The sequence below is a fragment of the Chrysemys picta genome, chromosome 2 (genome assembly GCF_011386835.1).
Source record: "Chrysemys picta bellii isolate R12L10 chromosome 2, ASM1138683v2, whole genome shotgun sequence".
Classification (NCBI taxonomy): Eukaryota; Metazoa; Chordata; order Testudines; family Emydidae; genus Chrysemys; species Chrysemys picta.
Window position 1 is genome coordinate 111,181,004 of NC_088792.1, and position 8,709 is coordinate 111,189,712.

General features: G+C 49.9%; 1 long non-coding RNA gene across 1 annotated transcript; it reads left to right on the forward strand.

The window, feature by feature from the left end:
- Window positions 1-733: 733 nt before the first annotated feature.
- Window positions 734-4,140, forward strand: LOC135981115 (uncharacterized). The gene is made up of 3 exons (XR_010598081.1): window positions 734-1,104; window positions 2,725-2,820; window positions 3,990-4,140. It is a non-coding gene; the product is annotated as an uncharacterized LOC135981115 (long non-coding RNA).
- The last annotated feature ends 4,569 nt before the right edge of the window (window positions 4,141-8,709 follow it).

Sequence of the window (8,709 nt, forward strand, 5' to 3'; positions counted from 1 at the left end):
AGAGCCCCAGGAAGTGTGGGGGGGGGGGCTGAGGGTAGGGACTGACCAGGGGCACTCAGAGCTCTGGCGGGGGGGGCTGTCCGGGGGGGCACTCACAGCCCCAGGAGGTGGGTGGGGGAGGGGCGCACAGGATTTCCGGAATTCCCTGGCAGTGAAGAGCTGCTGGTGGCAGGGAGGAGCCAGCCGTGACAATCCCCACTTGGGATCCCTGGCTGGGCTAGTGGCTATGGGGGCCCGTGGCCAAGCTGCAGTGGAAGGTGACCTGAAGAAAATGCCTCGGCCTCCAGCTAGGAAGGGCCTGGGCCAGACAATGACCCACCGTGCAGTGTCCCAGCTCCCTGCCCCACACCTGCGGGGCACGGCCCCTCCTCTGTAGGGAGGTTGGCATGTACCTTAGTGCTGCTTCCTCCATCCCCAAAGGCCTCTCCCAGCCAGTCTCTGGCAACCCCTGCCGTTCAGCACGCACATTACCGTGCTGTGACATACCGGGGGGGGGAACCCCTCGGGGATGGGGGGGCTGTCACACAGCTGGGCAATTTTACCCGGCTGGGCAGGAGTGACTGTCTCTCTGGAGCTGGGGTCTCAGCCCAGGTGTCTCTCTGCCCTTCCCCCCAGTAGCGCCCCACATTGAGTTCCAGCCCCACATTCACACCCACAAGTGCTGGTGGGTTCCAATCCCAGCTGAACACGCCCACCCGGCCCTAGTGCAGAGCAGAAGGGCCCAGCGCTTCCCCACAGACCCTCTGGCTCTCCGAGCCCGCTCTTACCCATCACCGCAGCACGTCTGGCCCATGCTGAACGCTGCTGCTCTGTGCAGAGAGGCTGGCACTTCTCGCTCCTGCCGTACGAGGGGCAGGTGCTGCTACCGACTGCTCCCCCTAACCCCCGCCCTGCTGCGTTCTGTGGATGCTGCTCTGCTGTGGAGCTCTCAGGTGTCTTGAACTGGAATTTGTTTGGAGAGAAACTGCTAAGAAGCCCTATCAGCCCCGAGCAGAGAATACCTGGGAGCCTGCCTGGGTTGGGCGGGTCTGGTACAGCCTCCCCCAATATAAGGCTCTTCCCTGGACCTGCCACTCATTGGAATCTGGAACGATTCCCTCCGAGGTAACACCCGGGGCAGCCAGGGCAGGGCAGGGCACGGCCTGCTCCCCGGGAGCGTTAGGGCTTTCAGGAGTCAGAGGTGCCAGCGGAGCAGGTTGTACGTTAAAGCAGCGAAGGCATTTGGGGGGGGCAGAGGAATTGGGTGCTTTGCCATTGCACTTGATCAGCTCAATTTGAAAATTCTTTCAAAGGAAATCCAGATGTATACATCTGACTGGGGTACATGTACACACATACACACGCACACTCACATGTGCACACACTCATGTGCACATACATGTACACACATACATACGCACATGTACACATACATATATATACAGACGTACACATACACGCACATACGCTGTCCCTGGAGCGCCCCAGGATGCGACTGACGGGGTGGCTGGCTATTATGGAGGCAGAAGTGGGTTGGGAGAAAATAATCAAGAAGAACTTTTGCTGAAAATGCAAACCTAAGCTGGAAATCTGTGCAGGGCTGGGTCAGCGAAAATGATCTTTTGAGCTGTTCTTATTAGTAACCGTGGTCCTGTACTTCCTGGTTTGCGTCAGACCCAGGCAGGAGACTGGGCTGCTCTCAGCTGTAGAAGCCATTGGAATGAGCCAGGTCGGAATGAGCCAGGCCCTCAGAGCCTTCTGCCACCAATCGCCCCAGCACTCACTGATCCACACCAAACCACGTCCTTCCAGTCAGGCAGTTTCATATACACACGTCAAACCCTTGGTTTGCCACTCAGACACCACGGTGATGGGCACAGTAAGGACCGAGAGACGCTAAACAGGCAGACAGACAAGGAAATAGTGGCCCTGCCTACAGGTGTGTGTGTGGTGCAAACGGATGAACACCAATTGCTGGCTGAAGGCACAACCTTAATTCCCGCATCTCCTGTCTGTCAGCTGTCAGCTATCGTTCGCTTGGCAGCCTGAGCTCCGATTTCTAACGCAGCGTTTTGCTCTGGCCTATTGTGGTTCTCATGTCCGGGGGCGCCTTGGCCCCTGGTATCAGGAGCGGTGCTAAGGAGGCTGTTTTTCAAAGGTCCTTAAGTAGGGTTGCCAACTTTCTACTTGCACAAAACCAAACGCCCTTGATCCAACCCCTTTCATGCCCTTCTCTACGGCCCCACCCCCACTCACTCCAGCCCAGCCCACCTCTCTCAGTCGCTCACTCTCACACCCTCACTCACTTTCACTGGGCTGGAGCTGGGGGTTGGAGTGCAGGGAGGGGTGAGGGCTCCGGTGGGGATGTGGGCTCTGGGATTGGGCTGGAGATTAGGGGGTTGGGGTGCCAGAGGGGGATCCGGGCTGGGGCAGAGGGTTGGGGTGCAGAGTCTGGGAGGGAGTTTGGGTGCGGGAGGGGGCTCAGGGCTGGGATAGGGGATTGGGGTGGGGGTCTGGGGTCTGGGCGGGATTAGGGTACAGGAGGGGGTTCCGACCTGGGGCAGGGGGTTGGGGTGCCGGGTGTGAGGTCTGGGAGGGAATTTGGGTGTGGGAGGGGGTTCCGACCTGGGGCAGGGTTTCTGGGTGCGAGCTCTGGCCAGGCGGCGCTTACCTCAGCCAGCTCTTGGTCAATGGCACGCCGGTGCTAATGCAGGCTCCTGACCCCTGGTCTCCCTCCGCTGGCAGGTTCTGAGCAAGGCCTGCCCAGAGAACATGGATGACGAGCTCTCGATCCTGCTGACAGCACCCCCCAGCACAGACAAACTCCAGCACATCTTGGAGGTGAGCAGAATGGGGAGGGGCCGCAGGGGTTTTACCTTAGCCCTGGGGACTCCTAGAAAGAAGAGACTGGAAAATCCATGTTTCTATTGGATCCTTCCGAGTATGCATTGGTGATATAAACTCACTGGGTGACCTTGGGGTAACTCACTTCCCCCTTACGGCATCAGTCTTCTCCACTATCAAATCTACACTGGGGAAGAACGACAGAAGCCCCGACAATCACCTTCACCTCTGGGTGTCTGGTCCTGGGAGCCGAAACCAACTGGACTATCTGCCCCATCTCCTAAACTGCCCTGTCTTTCCCTCCTAGGGCCTTGTCCTTAGTGCTCAGCCTGGCCCCTTCCCAGCTTGTCCCTGACCTTTAAAGGATGCTCCAAGCCCCTCCCATGCCTGCTTCCCTTGGGGTCTCTCTCCTGGCTGAGCACAGGCTGCCCTTCTATCTCTCAGCAGGCCTGGGTCCTAGTCACAGGCTGCTTCTTGTCACGTAACCCCAACACTTCTTCCCTTCGCCCTAGGGAGCTACGTCACCTGGGCTAGCTGCAGTTGAGCTCCAACCCCTTTCCTGGCCATCTCACCCAGGGACAGATGGAAACTGGAAACCTGTGGGTAACAGTAACTGGTTGCTCCCAAAGGTGCTGAAGACACAATGGAAGAGGAAATCCTTTGGCCTGGATTGAAATTATTCCGACTGAAAGTGAATGAGAGAAAATAGGTCCAGAGTTCTCTTCCTAGCAGCAGAAAATGTAGCGATTGATAGAGGTTCAGGTCAGAAAGGACCATAATGTGCATCTAGTCGCCCCTGCTGTATAACTCAGGGCTAGAATGTGACCAAGTGGTTCCTTCAGCCAACCATAGCATGGGACTGAGCCAGAGCACGTCTTTTGGAACGACATCCACATGCAGGAGAGCCAGCTGGCTACCAGAAAATCTCTCTTCTGCAGTGACGTGGGCTTAAGGGACACGGGGGAAAAGACATGGCGGCTGTGACTAAACTTAGAGCAGCAAGGCCAGGAAAACCAGGGTTAGGTCCCAGGCCTGGCTATCAGATCTGCTGTTTTCTATTCCTGGCTTTGGGACCATGAGCGAGTCTCTGCACCGCTGGGTGCCTCGGTTTCCCCAGCTATCAAATGGAGCTAATCAAGGTTTTGTTTGTTCTCCCCATTTTACAGGGTGGGAAACCGAGACACAGTTGGGACCTGTCTACACTACAGGTCTGTCGTGCGTTTGTAATCTGCTGACCCCCACATGTTGTTCAGAGCCTATGGATAACACAGCTCCTAAAGGTACGTTTGTTCTGTGCTTATCCCCTATGTACCAGCAGGGCTGGACAGCATTTCTCACTGTGATGTGAGGAGCAGGTCCTGGGTACTAAGGGTCTGAAGAAGCTCTCAAGGACTAATTTTTTAAAATAATTGTTATCAATGAATTGGGAGAAAACATAGAATCACTGCGGATAAGATTGGGGGGTGACAAAATACAGGCAGAGTGGTAATTCCTGATGGCGAGAGGGCAGTGATACAGAGCGATCTGGCTCATTCGGCCAGCTGGACCCATTCAAAGAAAACAAGTTTGAGCAGAGCCCAATGCAAGGTCCTATACGTGGCAACAAGGATTTAGGGGCCAGAGTGGATAAGCCACTCAACATGAGCTCCCAGTGTGATGCTGTGCTGAACAGGGCTAAAGCCATCATTAGACGTAGGAGCAGAGCCGTGAGTAGGATAGGGAGGTGACACAGCAGCAGTGAGACTGCTATTGGAATACTGCCTCCAGTCTTGGTGTCCTCCTTTGAAAAAGATGGTCCTAGAAATTGGAGCTGGGGCAGCAAAGAGCCATCAAATGTTCTGAGGGCTGGAGAAAAATGCCTTCTAGTGAGCTATTGAAAGAGCTTAATCTGTTTAGCTTATCAAAAGAAGATTGAAGGGGACTTCATTGAAGTGTTGAAGTGCCTTAATGGAGAGAAAATACTGGGTATTAAAGGGCTTTTTAATCGAGCAGAGAAAGGCAGAACAAGACCCAATGGCTGGAAGGTGAAAAGAGACAAATTCCTATGACAAATAAGGCACAAATATTCAACAGCGAGGATGATTGAACACAGGAAGAAGCTACCAAGGAAAGTGGTGGATTCTCCATCTCTTGATGTCATTACTAAAGACTAGATGCCTTTCCGGAATGTGTTTACCCCAAAAATAGCTATTGTGGTAGACAGGAGGCCTGTGATATGCAAGGGGTCAGATTAGATGCTCTAACTGTCTCCTCCAGCCATAAAGTCTACTCATTTCTGAGAAACCGAGTGTAGCATTGGGAGCAGCCTCTGATGTTTTACTGTCTAGCCGGCTTGCTTCCTAGAATGAACACTCATTGAGCGGGGTGATCCACAGGGAGTAGCTCAAACCTCCAAAGGGTCTGGCCTGCGGCAGGACATTAACACTGCAGGGGAGGGGTGGGTGTGGGAGTGACATCACAAAGGCCTTTTGCAGGACCTCAGCCTATTGGCCAAAGGTGCAGGGGAGGTGGTGACCTCACAGAGGGATGCTGACATCAGCCAGGCAGGACAGGGGCGCAGGGCCAGGGAAACCTCAGAGACCCCTGTGGCTTTGCTTCAGCAAGTCTCCTTCTCGAGGTCTCTCTTTGAGGTCTGAGAGAGTATTTGGGTTCACGTACGTGAGCACCAGGAGGAACCTCTTTTGAGTTTTCTCCTTTCTTTTTCCTGATTTCACTAGAAAACAGACGTCCCTGTTTAGAAGGTAAGAGCCTCCGAGAGGTTTGGAACCTGTTCAGTCTGATGCATCTGGCGCCAGCTGAATTTTAGGCATGGAAAACACTAGCTTAAGGTGGCCGAATTTTATTCCCCACCTGGGATTTTGTCCCTTAGAATCACTGGGGATATTAGGGTTTGTCCTTTTTCTTTTACCTTTTCCTCCATCCCTCCCTCCTTTCTCTTCATCTCTTACTTCTTTTGTCCTTTCCCCGTTCCCCTCCCACCACCAGGAGGGGGGGGTGTGTGTCGTGGGGGGTGCTCTACAACTCCCATTGTCGAGGTCCACCGAAAAATGTGGCGTTGAAATAGTGCTCAGACAGTGATCCCCAGCGGTGAGCTGGGCCATCCTTTGGGCTCTCTGGTGAGAACCCTCATCCTCCCGCCCCTCGGTCGCTACCCTGATTAGCTGAGCAGGGGGTTATTGACAGGGAGGAGACTCAGGTCCCTGTTGTTTTCTTTTAAGACCAAGTAAATAGTTATAACCAGTCATATGTTCGACAAATTTTGCTGCTTCTCTGCAGTTCATTATTTTCTCTACCATTCCAGTTCTCCTAAAATACTTGCTGAATAATTACTATGAACTCTTGCTGGTCTGGAACTCACTTGAGAACACTTTATTCAGGTCATTCAATGTCTGAAATTCAAGATCCGATGGTTAGTTTGAAAATCAGGGCTCTTGGGTCCTATTCCCAACTCTGCCACGGACTGGCTGTGTGACCTAAGACAAGTCAATTCTCCTTGCTCAGCCTTAGCTTCTCCCTCTTTCAAGTAGGGATAACAATCCGCTCCTACCTACCTCCCGACAGGTGGAGGATGGGGATCTATTGGAGAGTGTCACTAGGAGCAGTGCATAAGATGAGGTGTCCTATCACGTTTACTCAGATCAGATTAGGACATAATAGAATGGCTGAAATAGTCTATTTTATTTGTATTTTATTATGTTGCAATTGTTAAGAGCAGCAACTACTTAGCTCAGACTGAAACATCTTATCTAATTTTTGAGATCTAAGTGTCTCCTCTTTGTGTGCGACGAGACAAACACGTACTCCTGTTCTTTTTGTGACACAGAAGATGCTTTTGTTTTGCAACAAAATATTTTTGCAAAGAATTTTCATGCCACTTGATATGATTTCAAGAAACAAACTGGTTTAGTTTGAATGGGATTTTCGGACAGAAACGGTTTCAATGAAATTTCCCCACCATCTCGATTTCTGGGCTCTATCCCTGTCTTTGGGGGGTTTGCTGTCTGTTAGAACAGGAGTCTGATTTGGATAGGGATAGAGACCTCTTTAATGTTTTTAATGAAGTAAATACTAATGGGAATTGTGTGATCATGGGAGACTTTAACTTCCCAGATATAGACTGGAGGACAAGTGCTAGTAATATAATAGGGCTCAGATTTTCCTAGCTGTGATAGCTGATGGATTCCTTCACCAAGTAGTTGAAGAACCAACAGGAGGGGATTGCATTTTAGATTTGGTGTGGGTAGTGAGGATCTCTTAGAAGAAATGGTTGTAGGGGACAGCCTTGGTTTGAGCGATCATGAGCTAATTCAGTTTAAACTAAATGGAAGGGTAAACAAAAATAGATCTGTGACTAGGGTTTTTGATTTCAAAAGGGCTAACTTTAAAAAATTAAGGAAATTAGATAGGGAAGTGGATTGGACTGAAGAACTTGTGGATCTAAAGGTGGAGAAGGCCTGGAATTACTTCAAGTCAAAGTTGCAGAAACTATCAGAAGCCTGCATCCCAAGAAAGGGGGGAAAATTCATAGGCAGGAGTTGTAGACCAAGTTGGATGAGCAAGCATCTCAGAGAGATGATTAAGAAAAAGCAGAAAGCCTACAAGGTGTGGAAGATGGAAGTGATCAGCAAGGAAAGCTACCTTACTGAGGTCAGAAAATGTAGGGACAAAGTGAGAAAGGCCGAAAGCCATGTAGAGTTGGACCTTGCAAAGGGAATTCAAACCAATAGTAAAAGGTGTAAAAGGTTCTATAGCCATATAAATAAGAAGAAAACAAAGAAAGAAGTGGGACCGCTAAACACTGAGGATGGAGTGGAGGTTAAGGATAATCTAGGCATGGCCCAATATCTAAACAAATACTTTGCCTCAGTCTTTAAGAGGCTAATGAGGAGCTTAGAGATAATGGTAGGATGACAAATGGGAATGAGGATATGGAGGTAGATATTACCACATCTGAGTTAGAAGCCAAACTCGAACAGTTTAATGGGACTAAATCGGGGGTCCCAGATAATCTTCATCCAAGAATATTAAAGGAACTGGCATATGAAATTGCAAGCCCATTAGCAAAAAATGTTAATGAATCAGTAAACTCAGGGGTTGTTCCGTATGACTGGAGAATTGCTAACATAGTTCCTAGCTTTAAGAAAGGGGAAAAAAGTGATCCGGGTAACTACAGGCCTGTTAATTTGACATCTGTAGTATGCAAGGTCTCAGAAAATGTTTTGAAGGAGAAAGTAGTTAAGGACATTGAGGTCAATTGTAATTGGGACAAAATACAACATGGTTTTACAAATGGTAGAGCGTGCCAAACCAACCTGATCTCCTTCTTTGAGAAGGTCACAGATTGTTTAGACAAAGGAAACGCAGTGGATCTAATTTACCTCAGTTTCAGTAAGGCATTTGATACGGTTCCACATGGGGAATTATTAGCTAAATTGGAAAAGATGAGGATCAATATGAAAATTGAAAGGTGGATAAGGAATTGGTTAAAGGGGAGACTACAACGGGTCGTACTGAAAGGTGAACTGTCAGGCTGGAGGGAGGTTACTAGTGGAGTTCTTATATTATGGGAACAAGTAAATAACTTTTCCTTATTCACTTTCTTCACATCACTCATGATTTCATATACCTCTATCATATCCCCCCATAGTCTCCTCTTTTCCAAGCTGAAAAGTCCTAGCCTCTTTAATCTCTCCTCATATGGGACCCCTTCCAAACCTCTAATCATTTTAATTGCCCTTCTCTGAACCTTTTCTAATGCCAGTATATCTTTTTTGAGATGAGGAGACCACATCTGTACACAGTATTCAAGATGTGGGTGTACCATGGATTTATATAAGGGCAATAAGATATTCTCCGTCTTATTCTCAATCCCCTTTTTAATGATTC